Source organism: Candoia aspera, chromosome 3 (assembly GCF_035149785.1).
Source record: "Candoia aspera isolate rCanAsp1 chromosome 3, rCanAsp1.hap2, whole genome shotgun sequence".
In the NCBI taxonomy this organism is placed as follows: Eukaryota; Metazoa; Chordata; class Lepidosauria; order Squamata; family Boidae; genus Candoia; species Candoia aspera.
The window spans coordinates 182,825,832-182,850,939 of record NC_086155.1 but is presented as its reverse complement, the minus strand read 5'-3'; positions in this window follow the sequence as shown (position 1 = coordinate 182,850,939).

Below are 25,108 nucleotides of genomic sequence, written 5' to 3'. Positions count from 1 at the left end.
AAAACCTATTTATATGTATCATATAAATCAACACCTGGTGACTTTGCAGACATGTCCATATCGTTTTCTTGCCCAGAGAAGTGGGTTCTAATGACTTTCCTGTGCTTTTTTAAAAAAAAAATTCTGAGTCTAACCTATAGCCCTAGGTTTCTCTAGAGGTTTCCATCTAAGCACTGACCAGATCCAGTGCTGCTTAATTCCCTAGCCCTGGTAGGGACAAGATTGATGAGGTGCTGGCTCTTTCACTGCTAACTTTTCCCTTTTAACTGCAGTTGCCCCTTTTAAATGCAGATATATGTATACACAAGAAAACATGAACTTTCCTGCTGAGCTGTGACCATTCTTCCTGCATCCTTCCCTTTGAAATAATAATTTCTTTGGGCCTTTCTCCAAGAACACCCCTGATTTAATCCTGGAGAATAAACACTTTTATTAGCACCCAGTTTTCCAAACAACAGCAACAAAACAGTTGTACAATTGTTCCCTCACATAGACCAGAGGAGGAAACTTGGCAGAATGTTTGTCGATTTCACTCAGTTAAAAGCATTTCACTGTTCAACTGCTGGATCTGTTAAAAGAAGGCAACAGCACAAAAAATGAGCAGCATTTCATCATTTCACTACTGAAGCTGGGGGGGAAAAACACCTCACAAATGTCCATCCTTTCCTGACAAAAAGGTGCTGTCAGACTGCTAATTTTTTGGTACATATAGTGAGAAAGGATTTTGAGGGACATGAAGAAGCAGGGTTGGGGCCATGTGACTTGCCCATACAGGGACATATGGCTCAAGATTTAATACAGAACAAAGCAGCTTCATAGAAGACTCTAGTGACAGGACTGTAAACCAGATGGTACGACTCATTGCAAAGTAGCATTCACCAAAATGCTAAGGCAGAACCCTTTGGTATCCAACAGCTGCCAAAAGGTTCTTGGCCCAGTGACTAAATTTATCTTTGATTCAAATCACATCACAATCATAGAAGAGTCAGGGTCGACTCAATGTTCAGTGCCAGTCCAGTTTCTTATTATATAGTGATAATAATATTCCTCGGAATGTATTATAGTATAGATGAAAGTGAATTTGTTTAGTTTTTTCCCCCTTAGTTAGCTTTTCATAGTACCAATATAGTTTAGTATAATTTCCCTTCCTACTTTAGTATCCAAGGAAACTCAGGTTAGCACCTCTTGAAAAAATGCCCCCCCCCACCTCACCTCCTTGCCTCTAAGACCTGAACATGTACAAAGGAAGCTGGACTTTCTTGGGATTTCTTTCGTCTCATTCATATTTAACATTTTCATTAGACTGGAACGTTTTAATTTGAATTCCACCATCCATAACATTTTGGGTTCAGGATTTTCCACTGTATATAAGCAAATTTTAATCACCCTGCTTTGTATTTTTGAGTGTCAGGCATGATTTCTCATGGACTGCCTTTCTTCACTGCTTCCTTTTCTTCTGTCAGCACAGCTGGGTCTCATTTTGGGAGAACTGAACTAAGTAAATATGTCACCAATGACAAACCAAGAGATCGACTTTGCCTGCCTTGGTTGTAAACTTGCCACTCCAATCCTGCATTTGTTTCTAGGCAAAGCAGTTCCATTGTACCATTAGCAAAATTTTTGGAACTAAGATAAATTAACTGTGATCACTGACAACACTGTATCTGAAACACATGTGATATTTGGGCTGTTCCTCTTATGTGATAGAAGTGGAGTTGGGGTATGGCAAGCGGTCACATGTGATCCAGTTTGAAATAGTATTTTGCCACTGTATTGCTTGATCTGAAAGCCAGACTTGTTGCTTTGAAAACTAACCAGTCAGCCTTCTAACTGTGAATGCTTTCTGGAATCATATTTTTCAGCCCCACATGTCAGAGGGGTCTGCAGGGTGTGGACAAAAAAGTGAAGATGGTGGCTGCAATAGTGCAATTGAAGCTCCACTTATTTGTTTTGTGTATAAAAAATGGGAGTGCCTAAATCACACTGTTGTGGCCACCATCTTGATTTTTTTTAACCATACCGCATGGGTACCCCTGCTGTGTATCATTCTGGAAAACAGCATGTTCCCCCCCGCCCTGCCAGCTGTACAGATAAAGTTGGAAAAATGTGACCATTCTGTGAGCAAATGTTAAAGCATCCTAGATCCATTATATCATTTCTGTGCCTCTTTTAATGTGATTTTATGTAGTCACACAAGGAGACAGAGCTACATTTGGCTGTAGTCTCAGCAAATAGCAGCACCTGGCTGACTGTGTCTGCATCTGAAAGCTAAACAGAGATTGGCCTGGTTATTATTTGGATGGGATTCTTCCAGGAAATATGACGGTGATAGGCTACACTGAGAAGTTAGGGAAAAAGTCCTGGAAGAAGGCAATGGCAAACTACTTTGGTACTGTTGCCAAGAAAACTACATGGATTACTGTGAGTCAAGTTTGACTTTAATGGATTTTTACCTTCTATAAATACTAATCTGTATCACTGGTGGATACGTTATACATGCAGTACCTTTTTAGTACTATGGTACATATTTCTACAGCTTTTCCCCCAAACAGCTTCATCACTCATTGATTCTTCAAATTGCCTACAGAAGGAGCAGCTGTAGTGCCAGATAACATATTGCTTGAGATGGGAAGGGCAATAACTCTTCCTGGGTGTGACTGGTGTCATAGTGTCCTCTCTACCGAATGTAATCTTTGCCACTTGGATTTTATATTTATTTATTTTTATTCTGTCAGTTGTCTGCCTTGTAATTTATGCACTGATGATTTTAAATGGTTAATTTTATTGTAAACCGCCCAGAGTCCCCCTGTTTGGGGGAGATGGGCGGTGATAGAAATTTGAATAAATAAATAAATAAATAAATAAATAAATAAATAAAATAAAAAAATATGCAGCTTATTCTCAGCCACTGGGCAGGGATCAAAAGCCACAAGGAAGGTATGTTCTGTGCCTCTCCAAAACATCATAGAAAGACAGAGACTAGCTTGGCTGGTAATCAGAAAAAGAGCAGGTGTACCAGAGCTTATTCTGTTCTTCCTGTCCATTCCAGAAAGAATAACTACTACAACCAAGACCAATGTACCCCATCTTTTGGACAGAGGAAGAGATGCTGCCCCATTACTTGCTTTTCTTTTTCTTCAATTCAACTTGCCAGATTCGGGGGACATACTTGCTATTAATGCCATTGCCTGAAATATGCCTGCTTAGTGCTGCCAACTTGCTGATAATTCTTCTTTTAGTATATCCAGGGTCCTAGATTCTCTATGAAGAAGTTGACCTGCTGCTGGGGGGTACTTCCCAGGACTGGATTTAACCCACTCACTAAAAAAGAAAGAAAGAAAGAAAGAAAGAAAGAAAGAAAGAAAGAAAGAAAGAAAGCCCTGAACACTAAAAAGAGAAAGAAGACAGATAATTTCAGCCCAACTTATCAGACTGCTATGATGCCCTTGGCTCTAAGATACTCAGCCCAGGCCCGCAACTAGGGCCTGTCACTTGGGGCAAACATGGATTCTGCACCCATTTTGGCACCCCCCAGTGCTCATTTTGGCACCCCCATGTGCAGTGCCTGGGGCACATGCCCTGCTTGCCCCCCGCCCCCCCAGTTGCGGCCCTGACTCGGCCACTGAAAAATAGTTTAAGAATGTCTAGCTCATAGTTGCCAAAATGTCCCAAAATTCCTACATTCTTCCTAATAATAGGAAGAATGAAGTACCTAATAATGATCCCAGTGAGACCAATGATTTAATCCACACAAACTCATCTCAGATAACTTCACATGATGAGGCCGCCATCACCTCTACTAAACCTGTCCAGCTAGTGCCTAAATTCTGAACAAATTAGAGTGATTTTATCCTTTAGATGCATTGCAGCTCTTCAAAGCAGCCCAGCAACTGCTCTTTTGGCTTATTCTTCCTCCAAATAACCAGGTCATTTTGGCACTCTGAGAATGGAGAAATTGTGATGTTTCACCAATTATACCAACAAGTTGTAATTTCAGACCTGACCCCTTACCTGTATTTAGTTGGACTCTCTGTCTCCTGTCAGCAGAGCTATAGTGGCATCTCCTTTGCCACTTCATCTCCCAGAACTCTTCAGTCAAATAAGAAACTCCTCCAGATCAACAAAATCTGAATTCTGTAATATATGTCCTTAAAATGTACAAACTGCACAGTGTGTGTTACAATGGAAGCAATACAAATGAAAAAAAGGAAGGAAGAAAAGGAAAGTTGGATTTGAGCTTTTTGTTTCACTTTCATTCACATCACGGAGCAGAGAAAGCATGTTGTCTGGCTCATGCATACTCAAGTACCGTTATTTAATGTTCATTATTTTTGTTATTAAAAGTGTTTGGACTTGCCTTCAGTGTAGTACGCAAGAGACGTAACATCCAAAGTACAGATGGTGATAGTGGGGGTGATCTCACTTTTTTCCCCGGGAAACCAAGAGCAATACACACACAACATTCCTGCTTCCAGTTTTAATCCAACAGCTACCCTGTTAGGTAGACTGAGCTGGAAAATAGCATCTGGCTCCAAGTCATCCAGTGAGCTTCCGTGGTCGAGTGTCAATTTGGTTCTCCCTGATCATAACCCAATGTCTTTATTGCGCCACACTAGTTCTTACAATACAATAGACATGTTATCCTAAGAAATCATGGGCACATAAACTACAGAGCAAAGTAAACATATTGGCATGTTTCAAATGCCTGAACAAAAAACAAAATCAACATTTCAACTTGTTACAATGATACCAGTCAAAGCTGAGGTCTGCCGATACAGGGATAGCCCTTGCCTTGTTCTTCTACAGTTAGTTTCTCCTGGCAAAAACCTGTGAAAAAAACCTTACTGGGAGGAATGTTAGACACAAAAAGACCAATGTAGAAAGCGAGATGTTCCAAGATCAGGTTTCTCTTTAAGAATTGGTTCTTGGGTGAGGAACTAATTAAAATCTTGGTGGAGGTTTTTTGTACTTGTAGCTTCTCAACGGTCTTCAAAGACAGTTTCGTGTTCAATGCCTTATAGCAAGGCAGTTGGGAAGGTATCAGAGCGTGGCTCATTGTAGTCAGATTTTCCAGGCTCATGAGCACTCACAGCAGGGAGCCTGAATGCTTGACTATCGATTGTAACTGGGGGAAAACAGCCACGGATAAAAGAAAGGAACAAATGGCAAAATTGGCAATGAGGAGATATGGGCACTTTGCTCACCACTGAAGTAAGAGATTTCTATTAAAACATGCCTGCTGTAAGGCTGTTACCTCTTAACCCTCCCTGGTGCTACAAATATTTAGCAATTGTTATTTGTAACATATTATCCCAGTTATCTTTACTGCAGATTTGTAAAATGGGATTATTCCCAACTTTCAAGAGATAGGTTTGGATGGAAAATGTGGTATCTTTATTTTGGCATCTAATAAATTCAGACTAGAATAAATTCAAAGCACAGTTAAAACTATTGTACTACAATCATCTACTTTGTTTGTTTGTTTGAGACCGTTAACTTTTGATTTCTATGATTCTGGGTTCCCCGATATGGCATACAGGGGTACCAGGTTGCTTTCGGATTCCGCCTTTTGTTCTCAATGAGCTACTTATCTCAGCAGGACTTTCTATATTTCACAAAAAAAAAACTATATAAAGAATTTAAAAAGTGTGCCCACAGGAACTATTACAAAATAAAAATGATCTGTCAATGCTTTGCTTGGAAGTGTGCCCCTCTGACCGGAAAAGGGATAATGGTAAGGAAAGGGGCAAAGCCATTTTGTGAATGGGCAAGTCCACTCACAGTCATTTTAAAAAGGTATCCACAACAAGCTAATAATTTCAAATGTGCTCAGGACCCTGAAAATACTGGGGACTCCTGTATGATATATTCAAAGGGTAATTGAATCCTAACCACCATTCATATAAAATGTGTAGTTAATATTGCTCACAAAGATACCAAACAACTTATTTATCAATTCCAAAGGAAAAATGTACAAAATATTATTGAAATCATTACAGAGCTCCTAGTTGTAGCATTTACTGAGTTAATCATTAAGCCTTGTGGATTTTTGGTACATGTTAGTAGGAACAGTATGTGGGGTTGGCATGGAATGAATTGTAGCCTGGCCAGGTGTGATATCAACTTCTTCCAGGTTATAGACTTAAAATCCTTAGCTGAATTCTAATGGCAATGTTAATGTTATACTTCAGAGGAGGCTTTGAGAAAATTGTTTGAATATGATCACAGCACATGCTGATTAGCTATCACATACCTGCCATCGTAAATTGGGAAATATAATCTGACAGTGATGTTCCAGATCCCATCATAACTTCTGACATAGATGAGCACTTATGACTGATATTTTGCTTTTTTATTTTTAGATATTTTATCCTGCCTTTATTATTTTTATAAATAACTCAGGGTGGTGAACATACCTAATGCTCCTTCCTCCTCCTATTTTCCCCACAACACCACCCCCGTGAGGTGAGTTGGGCTGAGAGAAAGAGTGACTGGCCCAAAGTTACCCAGCTGGCTTTCATGCCTAAGGGAGGACTAGAACTCACAGACTCCTGGTTTCTAGCATGCAACCTTAACCACTAGACCAAACTGGGTCTCTTTTATAAGCCATCCATGAAATTCTGCTAAAAATAGTATAAAAATCTTTTGAATTAAAATGTATATACACACAAACAAATCTGAGTACAGATTTCTTGCCTTTTAATCACTTAAAATGACCAGGCTCAAATTATCCTACTTCGGACACATCATGTGAAGACCCAGCTCAATGGAAAAGGGTCTAATGCTGGGAAAGGTGGGAAGAAGGAGAAGAAGAGGACAACCAGCAGCAAGGTGAATGGACTCAGTTACAGTGACAATAAGTGCACCATTGGGAGACTTGAAAGAACAGGTTAGGGGTAGATTGTCATAGAGAAAATCTGTCTATGTGGTCGCCAGGAGTCAAAAATGACTTGATGGCACATAATCAATCCATACTTGAACACAAAATACACTGTGAGCATCTTCCCTTATGTATCCTGTTTCCTAAAAGGTGTTTTAAGAGCTATGCCCAATCCACTTCACAAAATGTTGAATGAAAGTACAAATGCAGTCCAATCACATATTATAACAATACAGACTCACGCCCAAGACTGAGAAGATGAGGTTGCAGAGCCCTGGAGAGAGACTTGAAAAATGAAAGGCAGGACACCTGGGCCACCTCGTAATTAAACCACTATAGGAATGCTACTGTATATTCCATGCATGAGAATTTCATCAGCTTTCTATTTTCCTTTGAAAAAAAATTCAATAGCAAATTTTCTTTAATCAAACTGAAGAAGGATTGGTATGGGAAAAAAGATAGGGAAGTTTGCCACTCAGGTACTTTTCAGAATTTAGGGAAAATAGGGGAAGCATGAAGACCATATTCTTTCCAAATCTGTTACCAGAAGTGGCCATGGGAGGCATCTCAATTTTTTTCTGTGTATTGAAATAAATGTTGTGACATTGTGTGTGTGCAAGTGCATCTCTGCTCTCCTCATATCTTACACCTGAGTGTGTGTATGTGTGCACTGAGGAACAGAAGGCAGGCTATGTATGTACTTCTTTGGGTCATGTGATGAGGGAGGAGGACTTAGAATAGAGGAGTCACTAATAATGTGAGTTGATGCCCAGGTGCCCCTCTCAGAGTGCACTGAGGATTTATTATTATTATGGTTGGCCACACCACCAGATGTTTAGACTGGATTTGGCATTTTTGTCCACCTATTGTCCTTCCCAAGGACTTGGGATAGGCAGATGTTGTTTAATAATATTAAAGGTATCCTCATGGGATGTACGCTGTTCCAAGTAAAGCTGCCTTTTGCAATTGACTGATGGTGATTTTGTCAATGCTGATGGTGTTCAAGTGGTGCTCCAGATGTTTTGGAATTACACCCAAGACACCTATTACTATTGGTACTACCTTTGCTTTCTTTTGCCACAGTCATCCTACTTCTATTTGCAGGTCTTTATATTTTGTAATTTTTCTCCTGTTCTTTCTCTTCTATTCTGCTGTCTCCAGGTATTGCAATGTTCACTATCCAGACTGTTTTGTCTTTCTTATCAACAATTGTTAAGTCTGGGGTGCTGTGTGGCAGATGCTTGTCTGTTTGATTTCTAAAGTCCCAGAACACTTTAGCTTCTTCATGTTCTATTACCTTGCCTATTTTGTGGTTCCCACCAGTTCTTGCTTGCAGGCAAGTGGTATTTCTTCCAGATATTCCCATGCACCATTGTAGCTACTTTGTCCTGCTGTTGTCTGTAATCAGTCTGTGCAATCTTCTTGCAGCAGCTAACCAGGTGGTCCACTGTTTCTTCAGCTTCTTTGCAGAGGTGGAATTTGCTGTCTGTTGCTGTCTTCTCAATTCTGGCTTTATATGCATTTGTTTTTAAGTCTTAGTCTTGTGCAGCCAGAATTAGCCCCTCTGTCTCTTTCTTCAACTTTCCTGTTCTTAGCCATTGCCAGGTCTTGTTGTTATCTGCTTTGCTTGCTAGTTTTTTGTTTTTTTTAATGTACTGGCCATGTAATACTTCGCCTTGCCTTGTCTCTTTTCTATTTTTCATTTCTTCTTTCTAAAGGCCAGTTTGGTTTCTTTGGTATTCAGGAGGCCTTCATGGTATACTAGCTTCAGTGCATCTTCTTCACTGTTCTTCAGATATTCTTCCAATGCCCTTTTATCTTCTTCAACTCTCTGGTGTACTTGCAACATTCCATACCCACCTATGCTCCTTGATAAGTTGAGTCTGTCAACATTGCTGTATGGATCAAATTGTTTTTGATGAAAGGCATGATTCATTGTTATTATTTTTCTGGTCTTCCTGTCCAGGGCTTCTAGTTCTGCATGATAATGATGATGATGATTGCATTTTCTTCTCTGCAGCTTCCTGCCTGATTTAGTTCTCTACTTTCAAACTCAATCCTTCATTTGCTTGTTTCTTACCCCACACCAAATGTGATCCCATTCTGTTCAGTTTTTAGGGAGTTATCATACTGATAGACAGATAGACAGAATCCTAAGCCCCCTTACATAATTTCTGTCCAACATTTTCTTGGGTTGCAAAGAATTTGTTGTTTATTCATTCAGTCGCTTCTGACTCTTCATGACTTCATGGACCAGCCCATGCCAGAGCTTCCTGTCGGTCGTCAACACCCCCAGCTCCCCCAGGGACGAGTTGCAAAGAATAGAAAGGATGAAATGTTTGTGATGTTTGCTCCAATAGTCCTATATGGATTTCACCAGTTTCCCTCTCCCCACAGGTATCTGTTTACCTTACCAATGGACCATTAATCTCCCATAACCCATAAAATGAGAGATGGAAGAAAGGTTGGGCAACTTTATCTATTCAAGCTTGTTAGAATCTACAATGATGTCATGCATGTCATGACATCATCACACAATATGAATTATGTGACTTATATCACTTGTGCAGTCATACCATGACACGCTTGCCCTCCCTTCTTCTCATAGACATCCACAACTTTCAGTTTCAAACACACACCTTCCATTGCCTACTATGTTATACATATACCATGGTATTAGGACATTTTTACAGAGTTAAACTTTATGTAAATTCTAGTTTTAATGTTTAGACTTTAAAAAAAATTACTCAATCAAAGTGATTGGTAATTATAATTCTGTGTCAACTGGAAATTCTTCTTGGGCTTGTTGTGTCTGAGACATAGTTAACTCCAGCTGCACATTAACATATCATCTCCCATTAAATTATATCAAAAAGGATAAACACTGGATAAAAGGCATCTGCTGGTACTTAAGTTGTCCTATAATCTCCATTTCATATCATATTCAGTGAAAGTGCAGTCATCAGTCAGAATTTGTGAAGTACTCATCAGTGCTTTTATATAGGTGCTGAACTACAATTACACATTAATGAATGGACCTGCTGCTATGGAAGCACCATATGGAATTAGTGTTCTACATATGGAACACAGGGACTGTTTCATATTTTTGAAAGCAAAAGTTATTTTCTATCTGATTTAGGATCACTGAGTAACTAGGAATACATATGAAAATGAACTTGGTTATAAAGGGACATTAGTATCAAAGGATTCTGGATCTTTTCTGCTGAACCTGAGTATCGTGGCAGAAGTTAAGACTGAGTACAGGTTGAACTGGTAATTGCGTAGGTCATTTATGTAATGCAGTGGTTTTCAGTTATATACCTAGGACCAAATGGGGTTCCTCTGAAATGTATCAGGCATTCTTCAGTGAGAATCCATAAACAGGAGCAACTGAAAGTTAACTCATCTGCTGTTATAGAACTCCTGCCTCAGTGCACAGTGATGGGAAAAATTGCTGATCCTAGAGAGAGGGGAGACAGAAAATAGATTTACTAACAGATTTCTGAATGATCACAGAAAATATTCTCACTTCCAATACTATAACAAGAGCAAGTAAAATTGGAAGTGTTTTTATTATCTTTTACATGGTCTTGGGTTAATCATCTATGCCTAATGTAGTGCTGGTTGATTGCTTGGGGTCTGGACCTTATACAGCTCTTCTGCCCATTCTGAGACCTTCATTAGAACCAGTGAATAATGCGTGGAATACAGTACATAACTGATCTTCTCATGGAGTTGAAAAACTACCCCACTATTTTGTACTTGGCAGTGATTTGCTGATCTGGGAGTTTTAAGAAAAATCAAAAGATCTCTCAAGCCCGAATTCGGTGCATAAGTACCTATTGAACAGAGTATTGATGAAGACAATAGAAAAATGGAAAATACAGCAGCTAATGGATGTACTTGAGGGAGACTTTCACATTTTATTGCAGTCTTTGCCTCATTTATGTAATTTTTCCAAGGAGATGGGTCATGATATCACTTTCTTCTGTATGTTTTTCCATGGGTGCTTTTTCAGATTTTATATGAAAAAAATGAAAAAAGTATAACTGTAGGTCTGTGTGTGTGTATTCAACAGGACAGTAAATCTGACATGAATAGCTCAGTCCTCAAGAAAATGTCTTATCACAGCTGGACTTTGAGTTGAAACATTTAGCGAAGTTGGATCAAGTTACTTTTGTTGTGAGGAAAAATCTGAAGGCTAGAAATAGCACTTGTGAAAATGCATTAGTAAGAACAAAAGTAAAATATGATAGACACCATTCCTTAATGTTGATTAAATAGCAGGGGGCAGCTTGGCTTCTTAGAATCCTGTTAGCATTCTATTGCCTGAATGCCTGAATACTATTCAGGTGTTCCAGACTAGGAATATTTACCACATGAGCACTGCTGTTATGCCCCGGCCTATTATAAAATTGATCAAATAATGGCAAGAATCTCTTTACCCACCACCAGACTTTTCCGGATATCATGTATGTAGGACAGATGTCAACAGGAGAATGGTGGTGTGCATACTTATGGGCTTGTTTTCAAGATTCTTGCTCATGTGAAAATCAATGCATATAGAATTGTACAAGAAAAGCTTTCTCTTACAAATATTCATATTTTACACAGCTTTATATGAATACAGGTAGTAGTATTTATTGCTCCATTTATTGCTGGTGATAGGATTCCACTGGAATTTAGTTTAGTGTGCCATATTATTGTGATGAATATGCCTTACATCTCCAATTTAGATCTGAACATGCCTTGACATAGTTCTAGCAAGATGTAACTGCCTTAAATTATATTCCATCCAGGAAAAAAAAATACTGATGCAGACAGTCAGAGAAACCTCTGTTTTAGACTTAGCCTGAATTTTAGCGTGTCCGCCCACCATGCGGTGAAATTTCCAAAGCTGAACTACTGAAGCCCAAATTCAATCAGAGCCCAAGTTTAGCTCTAGGGTTTAGATTAGGAACATTGATTAAATTCATTGTTCACTTGAGAATAAATATTTTGGCCTCTTATGTTTTGTTTAGGGTGGTGTCGATCATGACTAATTGCTGGGGTGGAGGAAAGCCTGTCATGCATGCTTGGGTACACAAATTAAGTTGCTTTAGACATAATTTTGTTATGAGAATCCATGCCTTGTCAGCAACTTTAAACCCATAGGGATCAAATATTATTCTTTTATTTTCATAAGCATTCTGATCGCCTTTCATAAGCGTTACGATCACAATTCGTTTATAATCTGGCTGCCAATATTCTTAAAATGAAGCAACCCTCCCCCCGCAAAAACCTATTCACTAAGTAGTTTGCAAGAATTACTTACAGATGCTCAAAAAGAACCATCACTCTTCCGTGATGGTTGACTTTGCCAAGCCAGCACTAGAATATTGTCATTTTAATTGAAAACTTCCTCCTTGTTTTTTAGATTAACTGCTTCAAAAGTGCTTCTGAAAGGTGCTAGCTTGACAGTCCCCAAATCCTTTCTGTAATTACAGATATAACAGCTGAGATAGATAGATTTTTTTAGAGCAGTCAGCTTTATTTATACCCATTCCCTTCTCTGTTGAAAGGTAAGGTTTCTGAAGAAAAAAGAGGGGGAGATATAAGAAGTTTCCTTCTACTGGGGCAGACCAGTTGTCCATCAAGCCCAGTATTGGGACAATTACAGAGACTGTCTAGGGTTCCATGCAGAAGTTTTCCAAGACTTACTTGGAATTGTAACTTGAATTGAGTGACTTATAAATGCTTAACATGTGCTCCCAACAGTGCTATCTGGTTTGACTGGTTGGACAGTTGACACTGGCCATTGTTAGAATATGTCAGTCATTCATTAATGAACCATGTATCAGTATAGTACTGCCAGTTAAAAGTCAGTAGCATAGCATGCCATGATAGAGTGATAATATGTAGCCATGTTGGAGTATGTAAGACCCACTCAAAGCAGGCCAAAAAGGCAAAAAGTTTTGCTTTGGAAGATTTCAGCCCATGCAGCAAATTGAGAATACAGCTTGGGGGAATGTGCAACAAGACATAGGAGATAACTAAGAAACAGATGGTCCCCACATGAATTGGTTGAGGCAGTAGCACTTTGGAAAAGGTCCTTCCACTAAACGGCTGGTTCAATTACAGTAGCATAGAAGCACAGTGCATAAGTAAATAGATGTTGACCAACTTTCCAGACTTAACTACTTATTTCCCATGGCTGCCTGAAAAAACCAGGAAGGACATGGATCCAACTTTGTGGCACAGCTTGTTATAAAATTTATGAAGTCTATCTGAATTTCATTCATGGCACATAGGCAACAGCCTGATAAAAACAGCAAACAAAGCAATCTAAGGAATGTGGCCTTGGACGTGCAAAGACCCAGTTTGAGACCAGACCAGAAGCTGGCCACTGTGTGAAAACTGCACATCAAGCAGCACTTAACGTAGCAATGACAGCAACAACCAAAAGACAGCAACAAGCAAAAAGAGCATGGCTGAGGTGGACAGTACTGTCCCATTATTAAGAGGGGACTGGACAGGGACTTGGTTGGAAGACATCCTGTGCACACACAACATCTGGGTCATGATCCATCTTCTCTACTTCCCTGATAAGTTATTTTGTGGAGCTTGGTGACTATGAATGCTTTGTAAGTGTCTCCTTAAGCAAAACGTTGCTAAATTGTAATCAATAAAACAAGACATTTAACAAAGAATTATCTATGTGCTGTGTGTCATTTAGTGTCAGTCACTTAGCTGTCAAAGGTCCCCAAAGCACTGATATCTCACTAAAAGATGCATGAGTGTGTTCCCCACATAAGCTCCTGACCATTGGCCAAGTTAATTCAGCAATCCAAAGACACCTGTTCTCAGCTGTTCTCAAGTACTGAGCGATTTAGTAAATCAGGCATCACCTTGAGTTCTGCTGCTGGAAAGAGACTACTTGAAAGCAGTCTTGTCAAGTGCTCTTGTCATCCCCTGCTCTCAGCATTGGACTAAAAGTTTGACAAAGCTGCCTATCAAATTACTGGGAAAATTCCAAGCACCTACTGTAAACCTTCCAGTGTCTGGGAAGGATCTTAATTAGTCCTACCAATCCAAGGATGTCCCAGGTGGTGATAATTTTCATCCGGACCAGGAAGTGAACTGACTGGCAAAACATTGCTGTCATATGTCCATTTCTAGATCATCCAGCAACTGCTCCAAAATTAAAATGAGGTCCAATTGTCCTAACAGTCAGGAACCACGCTGAGACAAGGAATAGGTCTCTAGTGTTTTATTCTGCTACATTAGACAGAAAATCCTAACAAACTGAAGAAGCATGGGAAAAACCCAGACAAACCCCAAAAGTTAAGGTGGGTCTGATCTGTGTCTCTTTGAATGGCTGCTTAACTCCTCAGTACTATGCATGCGTTTTTCCCCCTGGATAGGGGCCCCCTCCTGCTCATCATCAGTACTCATGACATCACCCTCCCCTCCAGATTCACATTCCATTTCAGCCCCCTCCCTTCCAGAGTTCCTCCCTCCCTCCAGGGTCTCATGAGAGTCCATCTTCCCCTCCAAGCCCCCATGGGAACTGGGCAACGATGGAAATTCTTCAAAGGAAAACTCCTCCAAGGACGAATCAGTGCTGCTCTCCAGGTCTGATAATGCTTCTGGCCCAGGTGGCTGCTGCTGGAAAATAGCTAGATAATTAGAAGGTTCTTCCCCCCTCCCCCTTGGGAAATGCAAGCCCGAGGTGGAGGGCTGCAGCTCTCCCTCCTCCTCTCGCTCTGGCCTCAGAGCCTCAGGCGGGGGTGGAGGTTGCCAACTTACAAACTCCTCTGCTTGGGATTCCTCTGCTTGCTCAGTCAAGTGAGGAATCTCTGGTAGAGTGTGAGGCTTGGGTTTGTGAGGGAAAAGCTGATGGAATCGATGAACCAGCGTTGGTGCATGCACATCTCTGGCATTCTCCCATGTGCGCTCTTCCTCAGGGTACCCTTTCCAGTGTATTAAATATTGAATGCCCCTTCCCCTCCTCCTAGAGTCCAGAATTTCCTCAACTTTGTATTCCTCCTCCCCCTCCACAATTACTGGAGGTGGGGGGGCATTTGCAATCGTAAGGTACTTGGGGGAGGGTCTTTGGCTAGCAAGGCTCTGTGAAAGACTGGATGGATTTTCATGGATGCTGGCAGCTTTAAGCGATAAGCCACTGGATTTATCTGCTGTACCACAGTGAAAGGGCCCACAAACTTAGAGTCCAACTTCTTGAAGGGCCTGGTAGAGTTCAAAAACTTGGTAGAGAGCCACACTTTGTCTCCTACTGCAATCGCTGGCCCCTCTTGTCTGTGAGCATCTGCAGCTCTCTTGTAAGCACTCTGCCCTGTTCAGCTGCTCCTTTAACAACTCCTGTGTGGCTTTTTGCTCTTTAAGAAAATCAGTCACGGCTGGAACAGTTCCCTGCTGGGAGGAGGTAGGCAACACCCAAGGGTTAACCCTGTAGGGTGCTTGGAAAGGAGGCATCTTGGTAGGGGATTGCACAGAGTTGTTATAAGTAAACTGTGCCATGGGGAGCAGGGCTGCCCAATTGTCTTGCTGATAAGTGGTGTAACTCCTGAGATACTGCTGTAACCATTGGTTATGTAATGGTTGCCTATTCTAAAACACCATCAGACTCATGAGCAGGAATTCAAAGATATCTGATTTATTAAAGAATAGTATGCAGGATCACAGAGAAAGCTGAGAATGATGAAAGCACGCCAAATTCAAACTAAAAACCCTCAGTGCAAATGAAATCCCTCCCCTCGTAGAGTCTTCTCAAGTTCACAATCCCAGGTGCTTCTAATGGTTTCTGATGGTCTGCGGGAAAAGGCCTTGAACAGATAACATAACCCAAACACATTCCATTGTACTGATTTCACATACAGGGCTTGGTACAAGGTCTCACAGCAGCTCCCTCCCAAACTGAAATGGGTGTCAGTGCCATGGCATGTGAAATGTTACGATATATAAACTACACTGAATCAGTGAACATGACAGGTTAATTTTCTCAGCTTGTCCATTACTAGCTGGATGATGCGATGATGATTTGTGGATCTGGACCCCTAATGACTGGAAAAGGGCCCTCTAGAACCTGTCACTCACCAAGTGATTTATCATGCCTCTATACCTAAAAACATGGTCCATAAACAACTGCACTGTGGCTTGCGCAGATGGGAGGCCCTTGCAAGGAATAAAATGTGCCATTTTAGTGAAAAGGTCCACCACCACTAGTATGGAAGTCAGCCCCTGGACCGGGGGTAAATCAGTGATGAAATCCATGGAGATTGTATCCCAAGGCCTACTGGGGGTGAGTAGGGGTTGCAAGAGTCCTGTGGGCTTCCCTGGGAGAGGCTTGGCTCGTCTACAGGTGTGACAAGAGGCAACGTAACCCTTTATGTCTGCAGTCATCTTAGGCCACCAGTAGTCTCTCAGAGCTCTATGGAGAGTTTTGAAAACACCTCCGTGGCCTGCCGTTTGATGGTCATGGCAAAGTCTCAGTACTTCTTCCCTCAATGAGGGGGGAATGTATAATCGCCCACTATGCCAGAGGATTCCTGCCTCCACATTAAATGGTGAGGCAGTGTCTGACTCTGGAGGTCATCCATCCTGGCCCTGGCATACGGGTCCTGTTACTGCTGAGCTCTGACTCTTGTAAATAGGTCCTCTGCTTGTCTGCCTGCTGCTAAAATTTCTGTCTGGTTCCCCCTCATAGACTGCTGAAAGTTGTGAGGTTGTAATATAGTAACCTGTACCTCCTGGTGAGTGGCGGGGGTTGCCTGAATGGATCGAGACAGGGCATCTGCCAAACAGTTTTGCACCCCAGGAACATAAGAAATAACAAAATTGAAATGGGAGAAAAACTGGCTCCATCTGATTTGGCATGGGGTGAGGGATCTGGTGTTTTGTAGAAGCTGTAAATTCTTGCGATCGGTGCAAACTTCAACAGGAAAGGTTGCACCTTCTAGCCAGTGCCTCCACTCTTGAAATGCTGCTTTAATTGCTAGCAACTCCTTGTTTAAAACATCATAGTTTCTCTCTGCTGGCGAGAGCGTGCAGGAGAAAAATGCACAAGGTAGCAATGTATTCTCTGTTTTGTTAGTATATTGCAATAAAACAGTGATAGCAAAATCTGAAGCATCTGAATGCATTATGAATTGCTTTGTGGGATCAGGATGCTTCAAAAGTGGCTGGGATGCAAAGAGCTGCTTAAATTCTTGGAAGGCTGCTTGCTCCCTCTCCCCCCAAATGAATTTTGATCCTTTCTTCAAAAGCTCTGTGAGGGGTTTAGCCCTGTCACTAAATTTATTTATGAATCTCCTGTAAAAACTGCAGAATCCTAGAAATTTTTGTACCTCTTTCACATTTCGGGGGGGTTGCCAAGAGAGAATTGCCTGGACCTTAGAAGGATCCGTGGATATGCCTTCTGTTGATATTTTATAGCCCAGGAAATTTAATTCAGTTAAAGCGAAGACACACTTCTCTAGCTTGGCGAACAGCTTATTCTCTCTCAGTCTTTGTAAGACATTACGTACATCAGTTACATGAGTTGTAGCATCCTCAGAGAATATTAATATGTCATCTAGATAAATGACCAGATACTTATCTAGTAAATCAGAGAAAATTTGATTCATAAATCGGGAAAATATGGTTCCTGCATTAGACAAGCCAAAGGGCAAAACAAGGTACTCAAATTTACCAAACCTGGTATCGAAGGCAGTCAGATATTCATGCCCCTCTTTCATCCGGATCAGATTGTACACATTCCTGAGGTCCAACCTAGTAACAATGCATGCTTTCTGTAAGCGATCCAGCAGATCAGATATTAGGGAGATTGGGTAATTTTCCTTGACCGTGACTTTATTGAGGGAACTGAAATCATGCACCACTCTCATTGGTGCCTCCTGGTTTGCCGGTGCCAACAGGTCAGGCTTCTTTGGTACGAACAAGTTAGGAGCAGACGCTGGGGAAATAGATGGTCGGATGAAACCCTTTTGGAGATTAGCATCCAAGTAATCCTTTAAGGTGGCTAGTTCCTTGGGGGACATGGGATATTGTTTCCTTGCTGGAATCTTGGCTCCTGGTATCAACTCAATGGTGCAATCACAGTCCCTATGGCGGGGTAGTGCTGTGGCCTCTTGTTCACTGAAAACGTCTGCGAAATCTGCATACTTGGCTGGCAACTGGACCCCCCCTGCTTCCGTGACTGCTTTGGTTGCTGGAGAGAGAAGAGCGGCTTGAATCTTGTGGTGCTGGCATTCCTTAGCTGGGAAGGAGATTGCTCCCGTAGTCCAGTTCAACAATGGGTTGTGGATCTTCAGCCAAGGTGTGCCCAGGACTATAGGCACATTAAGTGATGCAGTAACATAAAGTTGGATCCACTCAGTGTGGTCCCCCATTGTTAGTTGCAAAAGTTCTGTGAAACTTCTAATTGGCCCTGCCTTGAGGGGCTGGCCATCAATGGTCTCAGCTTCTATGGGATGTGGCAATTCTACGGTCAGGATGTTGAGGTCTTGTACAGTCTGTACATCAATAAAATTGGTGGAAGCTCTGGAATCCACGAGGGCCTCTAGCTTGACCTGGTGCTCTGGGTTTACATGGATTAAGACTGGTAAGTAGTAAAAGGATTGCCTGGAATCCTCGGAATGAGCCCTTCTTAATTGATTGATGGTCTCCCTGCTGAGCTCTGTGGAGGGAGACCAACGGAGTTTCCCTGGTTGGAAGTCGAGGTGGAGGTGGCTCTTGGTTCTGCTGCTTGCCCTGGGGCTCTTACGGAATTTGCTTGGCTTCTCGCTGGGCAAGCTCTCACCATGTGCCCCTGGACTCCACAGTAGAAACAGAGGGCTCTCTCTCTCCTTCTCTGTCTCTCAGCCTCGGAAATAAGCCTCCTGCTCACCCCGATCTGCATTGGCTCCTCTGGTCCTGAGTAAAGAGATGCTGCGGAGAGAGCTGGAAATCCTGGAAGCACTCCGAGGCCCCTGTTTCTCCCCAGCTGCATCTGTCTGAGCTCTTCTAGCCTGGTGTCTATGACCACAGACAGATGATATAAACCTTCTAGGGTAGCTGGTGTTCCCTGGTGCACTAATTCATTTTTAATTTCTTCATCCAGCCCCTGTTTGAATTGGTCTTTCAAGGCACTCTCATTCCAGTCCAGATCTCCTGCTAACAGCTTGAAATCAGCAATGTAAATTCCCACCCTCTTGTTGCCTTGCTTGAGCTTCTGAATTTCCCAGCTGGCAGGGACCTCTCTGATCAGGTCGTCAAAGTGTGCTCGGAACCCTGCCAGAAAATTCTGGTAGTCGTTGAGAATTGGGTCATTGTTCTCCACCATGGGAATAGCCCATTTGGCTGCTGAGCCCTTTAGCAGACTTAAAATGAAGGTGACTCTGGTTCTGTCTGTGGGAAACTCTGCCGGTCTGCTGTCGAAAAACATTGTGCACTGTGTGAGAAAGATTCTCAACTGTCCTGCTTCTCCTCCAAACTTCTCTGGTAGACTGCCCTGGGATCTCAAGACTACTGGTGGAGCTGCTGCTGCTGCTGGCACCGGTTGTGGGTTAATCAGAGCTGGTTGTTGTAACTGCTGTAGCATGGCTGCTTGTAATGTGTTGATCTGGAGATCTACTTGTTGATGATGCTGTTGCAATGCTGCTGCCAGTTGTTGGATGGCTTGCCGAATTTCCTGGTTTTCCGAAGACATTTTTCCAAATGTCTCTTCCTTTTGTGTGTGTGTGTTCCTCCCTCTTTCAATGGGAGTAGTTGAGTTTGTTAGGATTGATGTCCTAACAGTTAGGAACCACGCTGAGACAAGGAATAGGTCTCTAGTGTTTTATTACTGCTACATTAGACAGAAAATCCTAACAAACTGAAGAAGCGTGGTAGACAGATAAACCCCAAAAGTTAAGACAGGTCTGATCTGTGTCTCTTTGAATGGCTGCTTAACTCCTCAGTACTATGCATGCATTTTCCCCCATGGATAGGAGCCCACTCCTGCTCACCATCAGTACTCATGATACCAATGTTTCTATCAATGTGAATCAGGCTTAAGATTATTTAGGGGGCCTCATGGTAGCCGTGAAATCTTATACCTGTTCAAGAATCCCTGGCTTCAGCTATTATTTAATGTTATATATTATGCCTATAAAAATATGGAATAATTTAAAATGCTTTCATTTGAGTCAATAAAGCTGGAGTTTATTGTGTACCTGCAAAGCTCCTAGATCATCTCATTTCTGATGATTATGGATAATTTAAAATTAATATTTAAAAAAATAAATTTTAAAAGATGACTGAAATTGTCTTGTCCTTCTCATCTCTAGAAGAAGACCTTTTTCCCCTATTCAGGTGGGTTACTGAAGGCAGAATTTTTTGAAAACTCATAGATATGGCATGCTGAAATCTTCAAGTTTGTGTAGTTTATAATTTTTTTTTCATGGAAACCATTTTCTGTTTCACCCATATACATACATATCAGATATCACTATCTGAAATAAATTAGAATATTATTCATTGATGGCTCATAAATAGGTTTTTAAGAAGGGGAACGAGTGAAAACAATTATTGTGAAATGAAAAGGGGCAGTGATTCATTATTATGGTGCATTATTAATATGCATCAATTATTGAGTTGTTCAGTAATGCAGCTAGAGTTAGAAGATGGACACAGACTCTCTGGAGACTTGGAGATGCCACATGAGGGATGCTGTGCCAGTTGGCCACATTACAGCAATATAGAATGCATTCACTAGTCAAGACAGAAAAAGAGTAACCATAGATCATTGTTTCTCAACCTTGACAGCTTGAAGATGTGTGGACTTCAACTCCCAGAATTCTGGGAGTTGAAGTCTACACATGTTCAAATTGCCAAGGTTGAGAAATACTGCCTTAGATCATAAACATAATGAGCAGGTAGGCCTGAACATGGGAGTCTGCCAGCCTCTCCCCAAACATCTCCATGCCACAGGCCTCATGTTCCCCACTCTCAGTCTCTGCAGAAAGGAATCACAAACTATGTTAAGGAATCTATCTCTGGAATTCTATTGAAAGTGTAAAAGGAAGATGAGGCATCTTTTGTGCTGTCATATGTTCAGGTAAAATATGTAAAAAAGACAAGTCAGAAATGGGTTCTAGTAGGAATGGGCCCGACTGACAGGAAGCTCTGGCGTGGACTGGTCCATGAAGTCACGAAGAGTCGGAAGCGACTAAACGAATAAACAACAACAACAAGGAATGGGCCCACACAGTTACTTTCAAAGAGCTGTCTGCTCATCCATGGCTGCCTAAATATATCATGCATAACAAGGACAGCTATAGACTGTCCTTGTTACTCAAAATAGCATGTCTGCAATAATAATTTATATCAATCAATATCTACCACATCCTCAGGCTTCTGATTCTCTACAGCTAGAATGGCATGTGAAAGCGCAGAACTCTAGTTTTTCTACACTGACTCCACTTATGGAGCCAATTGTGTGGGTGAGGTGGGCAAACAAAAGAGCTAAAGATCTTTCAGATGCTTCTCAGCTCTCCCAAGGTAGGATTTAGCAGAGAATAACCAATGATAAAGCAATAGTTGACCTCTGCCTCTGCTGCAGTGTGGTAGTTTTCCATTTCCTACAGCTTCCAGGGAGAGTTAAGATTGGTCCATAAATTGATGACTGATGTTTCAAATTATCTTGTAAAATATTTCTTCAGCCTATGGAAATGACATATTAGTAATTGTCTTGAAGTTTGTGATAACCAGTTAGTAAATAAAAATATTTTAGACTCTTCCCTTTGCATTTTTTGATACTAGTACCTCTTTGTTCAAATTAATCATACTAGGTCAGGACTTCCGGTGGGAATATGGCTGACTGAACAGCTGTTCGTGAGCTCCGTGGACAGAACTAACAGCGGAGGCTTTCTTTTGGGTGTGGGCAGGCTTTTTCCTGAAGCCCAAGAGCACTCTCATGGTAAGAAAGCACCCAGAATCATCCCATCTGCCCTCCAGAATGCTGTCTTGAAGCCAGAGAATTGCAAACAGTGTTCACAACAATCTGGTAAGAGACAATGGGAGGTGGGGATGCCATCATTTTCAAACTCCGCTGCAGCCTTAAAGGGACACTAGGTCGAACCACCCCATTTCTAAACCACCCAATTTATATATTTTTTAAGCTTACGTACCCCAAGAGAGGCTTTCTACAGCAAGAAGAATCGAAATCTCTTGGTGCTTATCGTTATTTCTGGATTAATTTAAAAAACTTTTTAAAGCTTTGGCTTATTTCCCATTTAAACATTAAAGTGGACTGAGAATAAATAATCATCTCCCCACTATTATCTCTGTATCTAATCTGAAGGATTTAACATTTTCCTGCATGCTGATGCTGCCGTTTTGAGCCTTCAGTTTCCTGTTCAATTTCCTTAGGAGCCATAGCTGCTGGTTAGCATAATTTTCTTTTTGTCAATTACTCTCCAAAGCCTTTCATTAACCCATTAACTCCTATCTGCACTAGCCAAGTATCCAGGGGGCACCTTAATCTACTGCCTGAAACATGGGAAAGGAAGAGTTCAAGGAGATTTTCTCAGAGCTCCATTCTGAGCTTCGTTGTGATTTCAAACAGATTTTACATGACATCCTTCAAGTTATTCTGCAAGATATCCAAAATATTGCAGGAAAATATCAGTTTTAAAATGTGTCAATGGGTTGAGGATATTCTGGAGGAAGAGGAAGAGTTCATTACTGACAGTGAAGTTGGACTCTCTGAAGAAATGCCAGGTGACGAACACACTTTGGTGAGGAAGGGGTTAAGACAGTTTGACTTGCAAGGTATGGACTGGCTTGTCTTTCTCTGGGATTGTTTTGGGAACAAAATGGCTCTGTTCTGTGGGAGGCTTTCTACTGAGAAGTCTGACTTTCTAAGGGGGGCAGTTGGGGTGCTTGATTTTTCTAAGAAAAATGCCTTATGTGTAATATGGAGACAAGTAAATATTCTGGTATATTTCAATGTGGGATAAAAAATTAAGAATATGCATTTGGTTTGATATTAAGGCTTATATGATTCCATTTTTCTTTAATGATTCGACTGAATTTTTTAAAGGTTTGTTTGATTTATAAGATTTATAAGTTATCTATAAGGTATAATAAAGATTAAGAATATGTATTTGGTTTGATATTAAGGCTTATATGATTCCATTTCTGTTTAATTATTTGACTGGATCTTTTTTAAAGGTTTGTTTGATCTATAAGATTTATAAGGTATCTATAAGGTATAATAATAATTGCTTGTTTTTTAGGTTTAATAGGGTTAAGTTTGTTGTAGTATTATTAATTTATATGGTTTTATAATTTGATTTTTGTTATAGTGGACAGAAATATATAGAATAGTTGTAGGAAGAAAATAATTAAATAAATGTTTTTTGTGGGGGCAGAGGGAAGTTGATTTAGAGATCTATATATTCTTTTTTTTCTGTAAGGGGAAGGAGCAATTGCATTAGTGATCTATATATGTGCTAATGGAAGGATTTATAGAAATAATGTGATTTTGGTATGATATAGAGTAAGGGATTGAATATGGAAATTGTTGTATATTCTTGTTGTTGAAAGTCGGAAGTCACTTTATGTAATCTCCAAAATCCTTTTTTCTTGCGTTTTGCACTTTTTTAGTTTTTCTTTTTTTCCTTTTTGTAGTTTTTGTAGTTATTATCTTTCTTTCAAACTTAATAAAATTCTTATTTTTTAAAAAAACAAATTAATATCTCAAGACTACTTCTGGATGTTTCTAACTGCTAGATGTATTACAATTTTATGCCAGTTTAATTGTCATATCTCAGTAGGTGGCAGAACTTAACTGATCTAAGGAATAACCTTAGGCTTGGCTAATACTTGTATGAGAGACCTCCAAAGAGTCCCAGGATTGTAGGTTAGATTGGAAAGTTGAAAACATCCAAGAAGAAGCATACACAAACCACCTCCCTACTGTGGCCAGGAAAATTATATAGCTTTCTTCACAAAACCACCAGCAACTGAGCTTGCCTTGAAGGCATCTTTATTTTTTGTTCTTTCCAATTCAACAGAAGGTCAGAAAGATACTATATAAAGGGACTTGGAAATCTGTCTGCCCATCAGCAAGATAAGTCTCTGAAAACTGAGGAGAAGGAATGAAATTTGGTGTCGTAGAAGCTAGCAAAGAAATACTGGGCAAAAAGAGGCCAGTTCCACCAAGTGCTATGGAGAAAAATCATTTCCCCAAATTCCTCCAAGTGCATCCCTATTGACAGGCAGTTGGGTGGTGAATTGGAATGTTATAGACTCCCCCATTCTAAGCTATGAGCCTCTTCCTTTCTGGTCACATGATTCAAAATGGATCTATTATTAAGGATGGAAAGGAATTCCAGAAGCCATGTTCTACATCCTTTTCCTAACTTGCTTAGTTGTCATGGCTTCCACCCCAAACTTACTAATAATAAAAGCTCAATATAATGCTGATATTTCTCACAGAGATATCTATGCTCCCAGGCTTTAACTTACACTTACAAAGAAAGTTTAGCTACATATAATAATCATTTACAAAAGCATGACTACATGACATTATCTGCATGACCTGTAACCACTTTTTAAAAATATAGTATTAGGGGGGAAAGTATCAAATGAATTGTGGAATACTGAAAGAGGAGATAGTTAACCCTTTTCATCTCTAAGAAAATTACCCCTCCATTCCGTTTCAGTCATTATGAGGTACAATTGGCATCTATGGGATATATTTTTTCTACTGCCAATTGAAAAATGGGGGTGATTTTCAGTGAGATCATGGCCAGGAAGAGAAGACCTAAACCTGCTTAATGTACATGTAATGTTCCCAGTGGAAATTGTCATTATCTACAGCACTGAGGATATCATTTTTACATCTCCTCAGATTACTGTTAATCACACAAATTCATGTAATTTGTAAATAACCATAAATTAACTGCCCTTAAGTACAATCACATCCTACTGTTTCTGATTTCCATTTGGCCTAGTTGAAGCCCTATGGCAGGGCAGTATCTTATAACCATGACAGGCAGCTTCAAAGCACATTCTTTCAATAAGGTCAATGAATTTAATCAATAGAAATGCGAAACTCATTCATTATTAAGACTTAAATACTCCTGATCAACATTATTAAGGAAACTTGTAGTCTAATCCTTGAGAAAGAGTAACCTTTAAAAAATGAATTCAAAATAAAGAATAACATTTTTTTTCTTACTACTATTTCCTTTACTTCTC